This window comes from Schistocerca piceifrons, chromosome X (assembly GCF_021461385.2).
Source record: "Schistocerca piceifrons isolate TAMUIC-IGC-003096 chromosome X, iqSchPice1.1, whole genome shotgun sequence".
In the NCBI taxonomy this organism is placed as follows: domain Eukaryota; kingdom Metazoa; phylum Arthropoda; class Insecta; order Orthoptera; family Acrididae; genus Schistocerca; species Schistocerca piceifrons.
Window position 1 is genome coordinate 676,490,169 of NC_060149.1, and position 16,880 is coordinate 676,507,048.

Genomic DNA, 16,880 nt, shown 5'->3' on the forward strand with positions numbered 1-16,880 from the left:
AAGCTGAAGTGGTCTCTCTCATACCCCTTATACCAATGGTACCGAACGGTTTACACATTCATTTTAAACGACTTCACTTCTCAATCAGGGTTTCGTTTGCAGTAGCAATAAACAAGGTTCAAGGTCGAAGAGAGAGGGAAAAGGAGAAGGACAGAGATATGGAGGAGGAGATGCATAAGGAGAGCAGGGCGGAGCAGGTAGGCAAAGAGATGGAGGAGAAGGAGAGTAGGGCGTTTATGCAATTCCTATACGTATTTAGCAATTGCGAAACGTTGCATGGTTAGTTATATTACAATGGCGAAAAAAATCTTTCTTATTCCTTGTGCATCCTTATGCTATAAAATCGTCTAACGGTCTATACAGTTTAAGATCTTCTGTGGTCAAAAGAGTTTAGATGGTTGTTATTAGCGCACTGCCGCATTATTTCACAGGCTGCAGTAGTATCGTAGTTTCTCGGTAGAAAATGATGTCAACATCTACCTTACTGCCGTATTCAAATGAAGAAGATGGGATAGTGTAGAGATTCTGCTGGGATTTCCCATGAATAAATCGAGGGAGTGAAATTTTAATATAAAGTTTTTGCTGTATTTGAAACTTTGGTATGAATGGCGTGGTGGAAGATTAGGTATCACTACAGAATAGTCTCTCTTTAAATTCGTAAGACCAAAGGACTTTTCTTTTCATCGGGCACTGATTCTAGTCTTTATGGTATAGAGGAGATCGTCATGTGGCACCTCGTCCTATTTCACGAAACACATGCTCGCAGCATCCTTGTCCAGAGCGTTTGCTTCTTCGTCTCACTTTATTTTTCTGTTCATCTTAACCCAAGTCATAATGGTGCTCTTATTTAGGGGAAATCTCCTCGCCTATTCCTATAACATGATATACTAAATAATTTTTGGTCCTGTTTAGCATTTTACCAGCATCAGTGCCGATCGTGAATCTGATAAAAAAATGACTGTTTCTTCTTGAAAGCCTCTAAAACACAGTAACTTTTAAGTTTTGCAGTAAGAATGAACGCTACCTCATGGACTTGAATTTGTTCCCTCAGTTAGTCTTGCCATTTACAAAAGCACTACCTGCTTGCTCTTTATGTTTGGAATAATTTATGTAAATCCGTCATAAGGATGCCCATATTGCTAAACTATCAGCTAACATTTTGCAATTCAGCGTATTTTGGACGTAATTGCGTTACCGTAAAGCATACCGAAGGTGCTAATATTTAAATCTAAATGTCGTCTTCATGAATTAACCACACAAACCAAATTTTAACTATTTACAATATTTTACCTCTTCACTGGCAAGCCCAATTAAATATGCATTTGACTCATGTATGTGGCGACCTTATCAAGCGCAGTGAAAACAGAATAGTACAGTGTAGTGATAAACGATGTTATGTTCTCCCATGTGTTATGCACGTGTTTGTGCAATATGTACTATATGTTACTACTCGGAACCTCATTTAAGTACAACCACTAACATTAGTTACAGGCCGAATTTTGGTATGTGCATTTCGTGAGTGCAGCATTTACCCTCAGTCTACTAGATGATTACCTACCTAAAAACATCGAAAGTTAAGTAATATAATAATAAAACTCACAGCATTGGGGAACATGCAATATTTTTGTGAGTGGCAATAAAGTTAAACATAGTATAGTCTGTTGTAGATCGTGATCCCACATAACCACATGGTTGTGAGAAGAGCAAGGGAGGTTTCAGAAATACAGGCATTCTCGAACCAGATATTTTAATAACTTGTTGTATTGGAGAAATGACTCGTTTTACAAAATAGATGTGTACATTGAAGCTCATTAACGAACATCAAATTCAAAATAAACAGTACACTTTACAGGATACATAAATAATGATGGCCAAGAATCTAACTGATACGCTGCTGAATGACAGAAGGGAGAGGTAGTGTCTAGCATATCGTGGATGGCAATGGAATTCATGGATATCCCGGTCTACGTGGGCACACGACTCAAACCCTCCACAAAGAACTAAGTTCCGTTTCCTATCAGGATGCCGAGTAAAGATAACAGGTTTACAGCTCGTAGCCACGAAATACCAAAGATAAGTTCTTCCTACATGAATGCGGTCGATTAAACTTGCAATTGCTTGCTTAAGCCAAAAGCATGTGGCAATTTTACCAAATACATTTGCGACAACGAGTACTGAACCCTGCAACCGACGATCACAGGCTTACTGCAGATTTGGTCATTTTTGGGTAATGTGTGCATTCTGTATAAGAAAATGAATATCTTTCGTATGGAGAAATCTGTTAAGCACATAGCTGAAACTTCCATACAGCAAAAATCATTTATGTGCGCTTAAATGACTTTTTCTGCACTTTGTCGATAGTTTTGGTGAAATTATTTGAATAAAAACAATGCATCAAATACACTTAATGGATTTCAGCAGGAAAAGGTATGTGACATAAAGGAGATAAATTTTAATAATAGATTGGGTTATGCTCATGTTTATTAGTTTTAGCTACCAGGAAAGTGAGCTAAGGTTGGTGTAAAATATTATTACATTAGGTAAATAGTGTGACATAAATCTTACTGTCCGTTATTTAAAAGGTATCGAAGAAAAATTCTGTTAGCAGTCTGTGGTAAATCTGTGTTTAGTTTTGTTCCTAACAGTCGGCAACGGTGCTGGTGGTTCATTGTTGGCCTCTAATAATTTCACACTATCTCAGCAATGTAACATCAGTATTATTGTCGATTATTGTAGCTGACGTACATGACTAGCTAAACGCCCCTTTGCAGCAGAAGCAGTTTTGAGTTTAGTGAGTGCAGTAGTTTTATGTAAATTGCCTACAGTGAGTTTAATTCCAAAAACTGTTTGCAAGAAGCGCTCTGATTGTATCATTGGCGAAGAAGATGATTACCTACCTGAAAACATCGAAAGTTAAGTAATATAATAATAAAACTCACGGCACTGGGGAACATGCAACATTTTTGTGAATGACATGGTTGTGAGAAGAAGATAAAAGTGCACGTAAGAAATAAAATGATGCTCTAAACATGAACTTAATTCTTATGATACACTGATATTTTAAAATGCATGAAATAATTTTATTTCATATTTTTATTTTAAGGAAATGAATTTGAATCTCAAAATGCCTCTAGCGGAAGCAGAGTATACGATGAAATCACCAAACAAACAATGGCACAAGATAAACCAGAGCAGAAACTGTAACAGATGAGCCTCCAGGGAAGTGCTTTTATTGAAATGGTCAAGCATAATGCAGAAGAGAATGATTTTGACTCTAATTGTTCCGTCAAGGGTCATAACTATGGAACAGGTTCCAGTGATACAGACAGTACAGGTAACATGATAAAAGAAATCATTGCCATAAAACAGAGTAACAGTATTCAAGGATAAAGATGGAATGAAAGTGATCCAAAAAGATGGAGGAAGAATATAATTAAAAAGTATAAAACTGAATCCAAAACACTAACGCCAGTTTACAGTGAAATATGTAGATACGACTGCAACAAAAAAATTTCGGATGAAATGAGGTACTCCTTTCGTAGAAGCTTCTGGAACTGCGATTATACAAGGCAGAAAAACTTTATTCTTGGTATCACAGTGAGTCTAGCTTCAGGACGAAGACGAAATACTGATCAGCCACTGAAACAACGTAAGGGTTCTATGGTTTACTACTTTAATAATGACAATAAAAAATTCAGATTCTGTAAGAACTTCTTTATTAAAACTTTATGTATTTCGGCTCATCTTATTGGTACTGCATCAAAAAGAGAAGATGGGAGTGGAATTTTCATACGAAGTGATAAGAGAGACAAAAGAATTCCACATAATAAAACTAAACGAGAGTTACAGGACACACAGAAATGTTTCCTACAGTGGAGTCTCACTACTCAAGGAAATCTACAAAAAAATTTGGAAATTTGTGGTAAGATCTTATGGGAACAAACTGCTGAGGTCATCGGTCCCTAAGCTTACGCGCTACTTATTCCAACTTAAACTAACTTACGCTAACGACAACACACACACCCACGCCCGAGGGAGGACTCGAACCCCCAACGGGCCCGGGTTCGATTCCCGGCTGGGTCGGAGATTTTCTCCGCTCAGGGACTGGGTGTTGTGTTGTGCTAATCATCATCATTTCATCCCCATCGACGCGCAAGTCGCCGAAGTGGCGTCAAATCGAAGGACTTGCACCAGGCGAGTGGTCTACCCGACGGGAGGCCCTCATCACGCATTATTATTATGGGATTAAATGTAGAGGTCATCACCTTCAGACAGTTGTTTGAAACCGATCCTCAGTGCTGCACACTCATTCTATTTCCGTATGCTGCGATGCCCTTCACATGTTTTTTTTTTTTTTTCACCAAGAGGATAACAGTACCTCTTTGTCCGTGTGCTACTTCACAGGTCTTGTGTATGGTAACTTGCGGCTATGTGCCGGCCGCGGTGGTCTAGCGGTTCTAGGCGCGCAGTCCGGAAACGCGCGACTGCTACGGTCGCAGGTTCGAATCCTACCTCGGGCATGGATGTGTGTGACGTCCTTAGGTTAGTTAGGTTTAAGTAGTTCTAAGTTCTAGGGGACTGATGACCTCAGATGTTAAGCCCCATAGTGCTCAGAGCCATTTGAACCATTTGCGGCTATGGTCAACAATGGAATAGTTATCATGTACATGACTGGAAAATGAGGAAAGACTGCTCTTTGAATCGGAATGCTGAGACATCCTCTACCCCATCACCGTGGAAGATGAGATTATCTGTATAGGTCATCACCTTATCACCTTCAGATAGCCGTTGGAACCACTCTACAATGTGGCAAATCATCACAGTTTCCATATAATACGATGTCTTCCACATTTTTCTCAAATGACTCTGAGCACTATGGGACTCAACTGCTGTGGTCGTAAGTCCCCTAGAACTTAGAACTACTTAAACCTAACTAACCTAAGGACATCACACACATCCATGCCCGAGGCAGGACTCGAACCTGCGACCGTATCGGTCGTGCGGTTCCTTACTGTAGCGCCTTTAACCGCTCGGCCACTCCGGCCGGCCCCACATTTTTCTCAATGAGAAACATCGCCTCTGTGTTTTATTGCTACCAGCCTGTGTTGTGAGAGCTGTACATTTTACATCATGTGATGTTCAACTTTTTGTGAGAGCCAAGGTATCGAAAAGTGTTAATGTCGGTTTAGTAGCTGACACAGACCTCAAAGTCACGCTAGGAAAACAGAGTGTATGATGCTGTAAAAATCTATAGTCATACACTGCTTGGATTTGTTACAGCCAAAAAAAACAATGTATTAAACTGTTTATGAAGTACCAATACAGCAATCCCCTCTTTTGATTGATAGTCTGTTGAATATGGTGTTCCTCCAGTACAGAAAAAAATGGTTCAAATGGCTCTGAGCACTATGGGACTTAACATCTGAGGTCATCAGTCCCCCAGAACTTAGAACTACTTAAATCTAACTAACCTAAGGACAGCACACACATCCATGCCAGGGACAGGATTCGAACCTGCGACCGTAGCGGTCTTGCGGTTCCAAACTGTAGCGCCTAGAATCGCTCGGCCACTCCGGCCGGCCCAGTACAGCAGACAAAAACTTTACACACATTTATGCGCGCGACTTCGAGTACTGGCTTAGTGCTCCAATGTAGCAATACGTCTGTATGTAATATGCTCGATGACAACATGTAGACGGTATTTGCTTTTTCAATATACTAGAAGAGAGAGTTGCAGTAAAATCTTAAAGAAGTTTCTGTTACAAGGAGTGGTATAACTTTTTAAACTTTGGATGCAGATGGTTCTCTCAAAAGTGCACTGATTTTCCTCATAAAACTACTAGAAATCATCTGCATCTATTCTCACAGAATCATGGAATCGTCCTGATGGTATGTTTAAAAAATTGGTTTTACCACGCGCCCTATGTTGTTTCATACTTCATATCCTCTAATTATAAAGCAGACACCACTTCAATTACAGCTCGTTGTGTAACCTAGAAATGATAGTGTTTTTTCCCAACATGTGAGTAGATTATGTGAAACAGGTTGTATGATAGAAACTTTACAGACATGTCAGTATAGGTGAGCTATGCATCAAAAATGTCAAATGTAAGTACACAGATGGTAATGAGTTTTGATGTAACGGAAGAGACAGACACTTTTTTTCGACATTTGAGCTAATGGCGTGAAAGATTGTATTCTCTAATGTTATTTCATGTGTCTGTAATGTTCGTAATACATGTGCATGACAGTTGACTTACAGACGCTGATTTGAACGCGAGAGACGCATTCAGATCATGTAATTTGTCCATCAAGTGGAAAGAAATTGCTTAACATACATTTTTTCTTCGAAGTCTAAACTGTCGCTTTTTCTTTACTCTAATGACAGTTTGGAAATAACGAGGACATTCAGTGTGATGTCCTTAGGTTAGTTATCTTTAAGTAGTTCTAAGTTCTAGGGTACTGATGACCTCCGATGTTAAGTCCCATAGTGCTCAGAGCCATTTGAACCAAAAATGCATGACATCATTTGGGTTTGGGGGGTGGGGGGGGGCGTGGTGTGTTAGGTAATCAGTTGATCAATTTAATTAATTTCCGTATCAATTTGATATCGACTTGATATAAAAATTGCACCTGTGCAACCTTTTTCCTACTACTACTCTCTCTATGTGTTGTCAACAACAGAGGATTGTGCCGGTTAGGGTTTCAGTCAGACACAGAACTTTTTATATTATTTCAGGTTCAAACATGCCACTCCTAGCTAGTGACTGAATAGAATTTGGAAGTTAACACCTCTTCGCATGTAATCAACAACTATGGTATGTCCGGGTTTGAATCTGTCAACGCAGAACTCTTCGTCACGTTATTTGCAGTTCAGACAAATGCACATATCGCTACTAATGAAATACTCCGGTATTTAACGTTTTTTGTGGCTAGAAAACAGTAGGTGACAGATTCGAATCCCAGTAAGACAAAACTTTTTGGTCTCATCATTTCGGTCCTAATTATCCCATTAGTGGCGAAAAACTGCTATATCCGGCATTTCATTCCTTTAGACGATAGGGTCTGATTCCCATGCAGCACAAAACTTCAAGCCATGTCATTTCAAGTTAAACGTGTGTACGCTTTGGTATTTATAGCTGAAACCATAACTAAGTTCTCATGTCGTTAGTTAACAGGGAAACAAGTTGCTGGACAGGAGTCCAGGGTCTTGATCCAGTGCATATAGTTAATAGGCGCAACTTGCTTAATTATTGTAATACATTTCCGGAATGCGTAACTTCCTGTGATAGTGTGATAAAGGGGTCATTGGGCAGTGTGTTATTTGCTTATTGTCCGCTGATAAGCTGTACACATAGTCTGTACTTAGATCTCGGTTGCAGTGCATCTGAAGCTTCTCTACTGACTTGAAATCACCGTGCATTTATAAATATGTTAAAGTGGAGTCATCTATACTCAGTGAAACAACTAGACAGATGACCAGTACGCCTCCATGCAGAGCAAACAGCTGCTATAGCTTAATACACAGCAACTCGTACGCAAACAAACTGCAAAATGAACACCTCACTGGCACTAGATTATCAAGTCCACCATTACCTCTTCCTGTGCTTTCACACAAGTAGCTCTAAACATCATGTATCGTATCCCACATAACTAACTCTGACAACGAGAGCAAACATAAAAAATAACACAAATAAACTTTAGACTCATTGCATCACATCGAGCTGAGCTCCTACTGCACTACCCACCTCAAGTGCCACTGCCTCACTCACCACTCACCAAAACCCACTCTGTCACCAAAATGTAGTGTTGGGCGTGGACGAACACTTTCTGACACAACGTATTGTGTTGGAATGCGAAACGACCACATCCTAACACAAAAATTTTACAGCCTTCCCGAGCTCAGGGTTTGTAATATGTCAGAACGACCGAGATGTGTGGTTTTGGAAAGAGGGGAACTTATGCTGAAGCGTGCAGATAACCACCGGCGAGTGTGTCATTAACTTTATTGCATCGAAGGTACACATCCAGCCTTTTGCTGATCCCAGTGAAGGAGCATGCGTGGGTCAGCCCCAATGCCGGATTCTGCTGCTTCGGCCTCCGGTGGCCCAGCCTCGCGGAGGTAACACTCCTATTCACCCCACGGGTAAGTGGCCGCCGCGTGTGTTAGCTGCGCCGGTAGCCCGCGACACGGCTGACTGCTTCCTCAAGCGCAATTCGTGGACCTCATGTAGAGCGCCGAAGGGAAATAGCCGCCTGCCGTCGTTTTAAGATCTCCGGCCGTCCGCCCAGGGAACCTCAGTCAGTGCCCACAGACAGATCTGCACTTGAGAGGCCGCGATTTCGCTCCCTGTCCTCGCTCTTGCGGACGGCAGCTTGCAGTCCACAGCACGATGTCACCCAGAGAGCAGAGGCTAACATTCCTCTCGTTCCTCGCACGAGTGCAGCTCCAAGGTGCGGCTCGCCCCGCCACAGCTATGCGCGTCAGTGCGTAGAAGGTTAGTGCTGGTTTCAGCGAGCTGGTAGGCCGCCGATATTCATCAACAGAGGTCATAGTTGTTGGCCTGCTAAGTCGTCATCCTCTCTAGATCTAGACGCGGACCGAACAGCGACACCACTGCCTGATTTTAGTCTGCAGGCCTGTTTATTTATACATCTTTTCCCTATGCCTCTGACGTAGTTCCTCTGGAGCGAACAAGTGGAGAGCTCTTTAATAATTACAACGTCAGCTTTCCTCAGCCCGCTTCGGCTCCTACACCCAGGTCACTATGGAATGTTGTAACTGCAATTTATTGGTTTTTCACAGCACATCAGTATCCTGTGCTGCCCTGATTACTTCACATTTGTATACAGTGCCCGCCAGGCCGTGCCCCCTCGCCTACGAGCTTTCTCTTAAAAATGCCTCGCAGAATCGTTTTCAAAATACCAACACTGCCCGCGTCTGCCATACGATGAGCCAATCTGTCCCTTAATTACTACCTTCCAGCCATAGCTGCGCAATATTTACAAGAATTCCCCAAATCCACGCCTCTACTTATTCGTGGTGCAGCAGATTGCTTTACGTTCATGAGTTGTCAGCTATAAAAATGTCATTATCCTAGGTCCTTCCAAAGTCAAAATTATGACAAGAATAGGCCTCTATGGCTTTACAAAGAGATGTTCTGGAAAGGTTTTGTAAAAACACTGGACTTTATGTAAAATTGTATGTTATCACATCCATCCTTCCCTGATGAGGGAAACCGTTTCGAATAAAGTCACAATCAGAGAAAAGATGGCTTGCTTCACAAAAATCTGACTGTACCTTCTTAACAATAACCATAATTGGCTGCAAAGTACCAATGAAATTCCATGTTGCAAAACTCGAGTCTGTAGGCCATCAAAGTTTTTGTTAGAATTAAGCGAAAGCACTAAAATGCGTAAGTTATAGGTATTAATAAATCATTCTGGAGCCCAAACATTAATGTATACCAGTCGAATAAAGCTTCTATAATCTAGGTTAAAGAAATTACTTCATCTCCTACGTAAGGAGCTAAATACCGACTAGTCGTAGAGACTTACAAGCACAAAAACTACTTTCGTCTATCCAAGCCTTGTCAGTCTTTGTGGAAGCCTCTCTGACAAGGAAACAATACGAAATAATGTGAACACATGATAAGGTCCATCCCCGTTACAGCATCCTTCATGAGGCTAAAAAGCAGTGCTACCCTGTGATTGCCACATGTGAGGAGATTCAACTTCAAGCCTTGCTTACTCACTCATGTGAGTGATTAATGTTATATTTGTAATAAGTTTTTAATGACCTTGCAAATGATGATATAAACGCATTGGAACTTATCTATAAATGGGGATGGGATGTTTCACAGTAAATTCAGTTTAAACAAAAATTTAAAAACACCATGATTCTGATGTGAAGGTATCTCAGTCATCTTCAGTACCTATCCAACTAGTTACTCACACGAATGGGGACCTAATTGTTAGGAAAATCTTACACCATCATCTCCTCGCTATTGCAGACGAATAGGAATTAGGTTTATCCATGAAACAGATTATGTTACTAACGAAGAAATTAGTTATAACGACAGTCAAACTGAAACGTTACAAGAAACAAAAGTTGCAAGAAGAGTGAGTGATTTATCCACATAAACAACTTCTGATGACTATGGCAGATGCAGCAACACAGATAGCATCGACAATCAGATGCTACATTTGCAAGGCTACCTCAAAAAGCTACAGTGACTTGTGAAAAACAAAAGTAGTAAATATAGAAGCTCTTTAGTTTGACCTGCCTATACTCCATGCCTAACTCAGAGTTTTCGAATTTTTGTTGCGTTGATCCTATAAAATAAACAGCAACAAGTGGCAAAGCCGTACAAAAGAGCCGGCCGGTGTGGCCGTGCGGTTCTAAGCGCTTCAGTTTGGAACCGCGAGAGCGCTACGGTTGCAGGTTCGAATCCTGCCTCGGGCATGGGTGTGTGTGATGTCCTTAGGTTAGTTAGGTTTAAGTAGTTCTAAGTTCTAGGGGACTGATGACCTCAGAAGTTAAGTCCTATAGTGCTCAGAGCCATTTGAACCATTTGAACGTACAAAAGAGGAAAAGAAACTCGTTCAAGAGAGGAAAACAGACACACAAGACATGTATCGTAATCGATCGGGATTAATAGTAGGTCCTATGTCTCCCACAGTAAACAAGATTTTGATGTATGGCCCAACTGTCATTGAACATGCCCTCTTACCCACAAGCAGTTTGTCAGAAGATGTAGCTGAGGCCTGCAATAAGCACTTTTGTCTATTCTATACAGACAACAGTCCCCAACAGAAAACGACTGCTCAGATAAACACGACTGGGAGGCATCATCTGAATAACACGTATTGTTGTAGCTAAGAAATAAAGGATCAAATAAAAATACCATAATTTGGTTTTATTTCATGTTCTAAAGCATGTAAATACATTATTATCCTACAAGTACGTTCTCTAGGGTGTCACACTACAGACAATACCAAACGTTTATTTTGCCCAATTTTTTGCATGAAATACCTCTATGCGCGCCGCTAGAGAAGCTGTAACAAAATAATGCAGGACTGTTTGTTGCATCACTATCACCTCGAGAATAAGGAGCAAGACAAGCATGTGGATTTACCATCGCCGACAAACGCGAAAACACTAAGCGCCTTTTTCTTTCTGGCTGCCACACTATGTGTAGCAGAGGCAAATTCGTAAGGGGCAAACTGTTATAGCAGCATACAACGGAAATGTCCTGACGAGGCTACTGGATGCCCTCAAGACGAAGCGTTGCTGGAAACTGTGCAACAGGAAGTTTCTGCTCCTAGATACCGCCCCTGCTCATATAGCACACAACACAATCTCAAATCAGTTTGGGCTATCGCATTTTGTGTCACCCCAGTTTTCTCCTGACAAGATACCTAATGACTTCTTCGTCTTTTTTCGGATGAAAAAACACTGGATGGCCGGTGTTTTCGGAATGGCGACGAGGCGATTTTCGAGGTGGAATGTTTCCTGAGCACTGGAGACTTCTTAAACCCATCGTTCAGATAGGTCACCCACCATTGGGAAAAATATGTCACGTATGTAGAGAAAGACTGACAACTTCACCACGTTTCACGGACGCAGCTTGAGATTTTCGATGTGATAATTATATATTTATGACTGTCTATCGTACAGAATGTTTACACGGTCAACGAGTCACCATGTGTGCTTTCGACAAAATAGCGCTGAGACCGATTGACAGCTGATTGTTTGTAGTGTCCACAAGCTCGCGGGACGTGGGCGCGCAGTGGCGTCGTGCTGACCGCATATGAGATGCTGACGCCTCGCCGAATTAGCGATCGGGTGCGAGCGGGGCGTACGGCCGACACGTCAATTTTGCCGGAAATGACGCCGCACCGCTCCCACATCCACTGCGCAGCCTGACCTCTCACAACTGTCCATTCAGAGGTCTTCGAGTTTACGCCCTGCCAATGTGAACTTACCTATATACAGGTCACTGTCTCTGTGTCTCATTTGCATATGATTTTTGACTAAAAATAATCGGACAGATATTTAACAATCAGCGTAGGCCTCCATGTTAAAAACTACACTAATGAGTCACAGGACATCTACACACTAAGCTAACGCTCTCAGTTCGCCTGCCGACCGAGCAGTAAGTCCGTGACCTTTTTTGAGTTAGATCGTGTATCTGCTGCCCGTCCAAAAATTGCTTAGTATTTTGAAAGAGCAACGGATTATAGTGAAATTTGTTGCTAAACTTAGAAGGTCGGGCAGAGCGGCCAATTGTATTTAATTAAGTGTATAGTGATGAATGTCTTTTACGTACTCCAATTTTTGAGTGGTTTAAGGGCATCAAAGAGGGCCGAGAAGCGCCGGAAGACGAGTCACGCCCACGCGGAGCGTCAATTTCATCGACGGACGAAGACATTGAAAAATTTGGAGATTTAACCAGAAAATACATTCGGTTGAATTTTCGCCTTGTTGCTGATATTTTATGACTCGAGAAAAATACAGTTCGGATGGCATCACACAAACATTTTCACATTAGGAAAGTTTCTTCAGAAATGGTGCCCAAGAACTGGACGCCTGAACAAAAGGACCATAGAATGAACATTAGTGCTGACAGTCTGACAATCATCAAAAAGGTCCCACATTATCTTGAAAAGTAACAACATGTGATGATTCGTGGTTTTTCACCTACTATCGGGAAACTAAGGACCAAACAATGTACTGAAAGAGCCCCAATTCGTCGAAATTGGAGAAGATTAAAATGTAAAAATAAAAATTCCAAACCATGATGATAGTATTTTTCGCAATCCGTCGAATTGTGTACATGAATAGGGGAGCTGAAGGTCGAGCAATAAATATGGAATATCCGAGTAAGAAAAAAGTGACCAGCGTTGTGGAAAAATAAGTTAGGGTTCAGGACAACCCCCCAGCCGATGCTCCATGATGGTGATGTCTATTTTGTAAACGTGGTGACCATGTGTTGGTATATAGACCCTGTTCACCAGATATTGCTCCGTGTGACATTCCTCTAATTCCGAAAGTGAAATCTGCACTGAAAGGAACGATATTTGAGACAGATGGTAGCATATAAACTGAAGAAACTGATACAGGAATCGAAATACAACAACTGTGGAACATATTATTGTGGCAAAAAAGTAATCCTGAGCCAATCATTGCTCTGAAATTCCAGGAACAACTAGGACAATCAATGCAGACGCCTCTAAATTTAACATCATAGTATTCGATCAGCAATGTTGTACATCACAGAAGCTGTTCTAAATGGCCACCACCACATTCAGTAAAAGCATAATATCTTGGTTGAAATTTCTGGTGCAGTGTATAAAGCACACCAGACATCGCATGAACCTCATCAGTCGGCGCAAGTATCCTGTCGAGAAGTGTTTTTTTTTTTTTTTTTCGTTGGGAACTCGTGTCACATACACGTGGCTTTTAACATACGCACACGATTAACAGCAAGATGCGTCAGATCAGAGGACCGAGATTGCCATGTAGTCGGACTTTTCCTTTCGATACAGCGTCCAGTACATGTGGCACTGAGTACGTCACGTACTTTCACACAAAAGTAGACAGGTGCTCCATCTACTTGCATCCACATATGACGAACTTTTATATGAAGACTTTGTTTCTGATTTTCGATCACTCGTTTTCATTGGCTCAGCATTACTTTCAAGTTCATATATTGTTGGATTTCAACTCGTCTTCAGCTCCTTCAATTTGAGAACATCGTTTTGAAACATATTTGATTTACACTCATTCATATACTCTACATTCTTCGACATCTACGTCTGCCTCGGTAGCTCAATTTTCGGCATGGGTGACGGCTCTGTGTGGAATAACAGTTCGATTCTCGTTACTGCAAGGGATTTTTAATTGGTCGGAGGACTGCCTCCGTGATGCCAATTGAAGAGGTGCTTGTCCAAGTGGTAGTGGCACCAGATCTGATAAACCGGCGATGATCAGGAATGCAGTGTACTGTCCCCAAACACTCCATACTGCAACCAAATAATGCTATTGGCAGAGGACGACACGGCGGTTCGTCGCTCGCGATTGGCCCATCTGTTGGCCGGAACGACGGTGGCTGTACTGATCGAACTGATTTCTTATACAAAGAGCGAAATCTATTTATGTATACACAGGCGATGGATGTCTTGGCTATTTTTAAAACCTGATTAAAAACATGACATTTGAATCGTAAATTGTGACAACCCACTGACTTTGTTCAAATACGTGAACTCGAAAAGTTTTCAATGTACATTTAACAACAGAAACATTCACCATATACACAACGAGGCTGTTAGAACAGGCCACTCTCAGCACATCTAGAGCGAGTAAACACACTATCTGATCAGAAGTATCCGGACACACCTACGTAATCCTAAAATTCACCAATAGATGTCACGAGAGGATGATCCGCCAACATAGCAGCAGACTTGAGTATTCTGTTGTCAGCAGAGAACGAGTGACAGCAGAATGAGTCGGTTAGCAGTGCACAGTGACTTCCAACATGATGTAGTCATTCTATGTCACCTGAGAAACAGATCCATCAGGGACATGTCAACCTTTCAGCAGCTACCCAAGACGACTGTTCAAAAATGGCTCTGAGCACTATGGGACTTAACATCTGAGGTCATCAGTCCCATAGAACTTACAACTACTTAAACCTAACTAACCTAACGACATCACACACATCCATGCCCGAGGCAGGATTCGAACCTGCGACCGTAGCGGTCGCGCGGTTCCAGACTGAAGCGCCTACAACCGCTCGGCCACACCGGCCGGCACGACTGGTAACAATGTGAATTTGAAGTGGAAATGCAGAAGCAAGACTACAGCTAAACCAAGACCAAGCAGACATCTTGTGGTTGTCAATAATCTCATAAAATTTGCGGAAGATACCACCTGAGAGCCACAAAGTGGTATTAGCTGTGCAGTTAGCGCAATGACTGTACACAAAGAGTCAAAAAGAATGTGGTAAAATGGTCCAGCAACTCCTGATAAGTCTCACTTTTCTATAGTATTTGCCACACTAGTCTTGAGGTGCTGTAACGAGTGACCCTAGTGGACAGTGGTATGAAAGGAGTGGTATATACCATGTGTCAGTCAGATGGAACGCCTTGGGTTTGGCGAATGCCTGGAGAATGTTATCTGCCATCATGTGTAGTGCCGACAGTGAAGTATAAAGACGATGGTATTAAAGTATGTGGGCCTTTTTCGTGCTCAGGGTGTGGTCCTCTTATTGCGTTTAAGAATACGCGAAATGCAGAATGATAAGAACAAAAAATTGAAATACTCGTATGGCATTGTCGGCCGGGAGGCCCCGTCCGGGGAAGTTCGGCCGCCGTGTTACAAGTCTTATTGCATGTAACGCCACAATGGGTGATTTGCGCGTCGATGATGATGAGAGGATTTTGAGGACAACGGAACACCCAGTCCATGGACGAAGGAACTCTCCAGCACGGCCGGGAAATGAACCTGGGCCCGCTGCATGGTAGGCAAGCACGTTACCACTCATCTGCGCAGGCGGACTGACAAGATCAGATTTTACCGCACTGTGTGCTGCGTATAATAGCGGAAGAGTGCGGAGATGATGAACGTCCGTTTCAACATGACAGTACACCACATCACAAAGCAGCATATGTGAGGCAATGATTTGTGAACAACAACGTTCGTGAAATCGACTGATCGTCCACGGAGTCCCGACATGAATTCAGTAGAACACCTCTGGGATGAGTTATAACGTCAGCATAACTCCAGACCCCGTCATTCAACTTCACTATCTTCTGTGCATTTCGCTCTTGAGGAATGACGGGCTGCCAATCCTCTACAGCCATTCACGCAACTCACTGAAAGAGTCCACACGCAAAGGGTAGACACATATCATGTACGTGATAATAATTGAATTGCTGTCGCATATGTTACGCACATATATGTGGAATATTTACCGTCTGTTACAACTCTTAATCCTACTTTAGTACAAATACTAGTATCAGGTTATAGACCGAATTTTTATGTAAGTAATTCGTGAGAGGAGGTCTATTATGTGTGCTAACTGCGCTCTTGCATTTACCGCCAATCTCCTGTATAACTGATTGCCTAAAAATGCTGGAAGTGATGTAATACAATAATTAAACTCATCGGGTTGAGGCATATGCGACATTTTTGTGAATAGCAGTAAAGTTAAACATAGTGTGGCTTGTTCTAGACCGTGATCTTACATAAGCATGTGCTTATGGGAAAAACATGGGCAGTTTAGAAAAAGCGGGCATATAGATACCAGATATCTTAATAACTTGCTCTGTTGGAGAAACCACTCGTTTTGTATAATAAAAAGTGTACACTGAAGCCCATTAACCAACATAAAAACCCGAACTAAACAGATGACTTCACAGGATACATAAATAAAGATGCCAAAGAATCGAACTGACTTGCTACTGAATGAGAGGGAGAGAGGTAGTGTCTAGCATGATCATGGATAGCAATACAATGCACGGATATCCCAGTCTACGTCAGCACACGACTCAAACTCATCCACAAAGAAAGAATTTCCGTTTATTGTCAGAATGGCAAGAAGTGCAAAGCCTTTAACAATAATTCTGCACGCATGTAATTCCTGCATAATTCCAAAGGCGTTTCATTTCTTCCACCAGCGTAGCATTGGGTGGAATCAATCTGAATTCTCCAGTATAAACTCCGATGGCTTTATACAGACACTTATCTAGCTTCTCAAGGATATTTTGTGTTGCTAAACCATAGCAGATGTATCCGTAGCCTATATTTTTCTGTCCATTGCTGATAAGAGCTGGTGTGATGAACTAATAACACTCAAAACATTCACTAAGTAGAT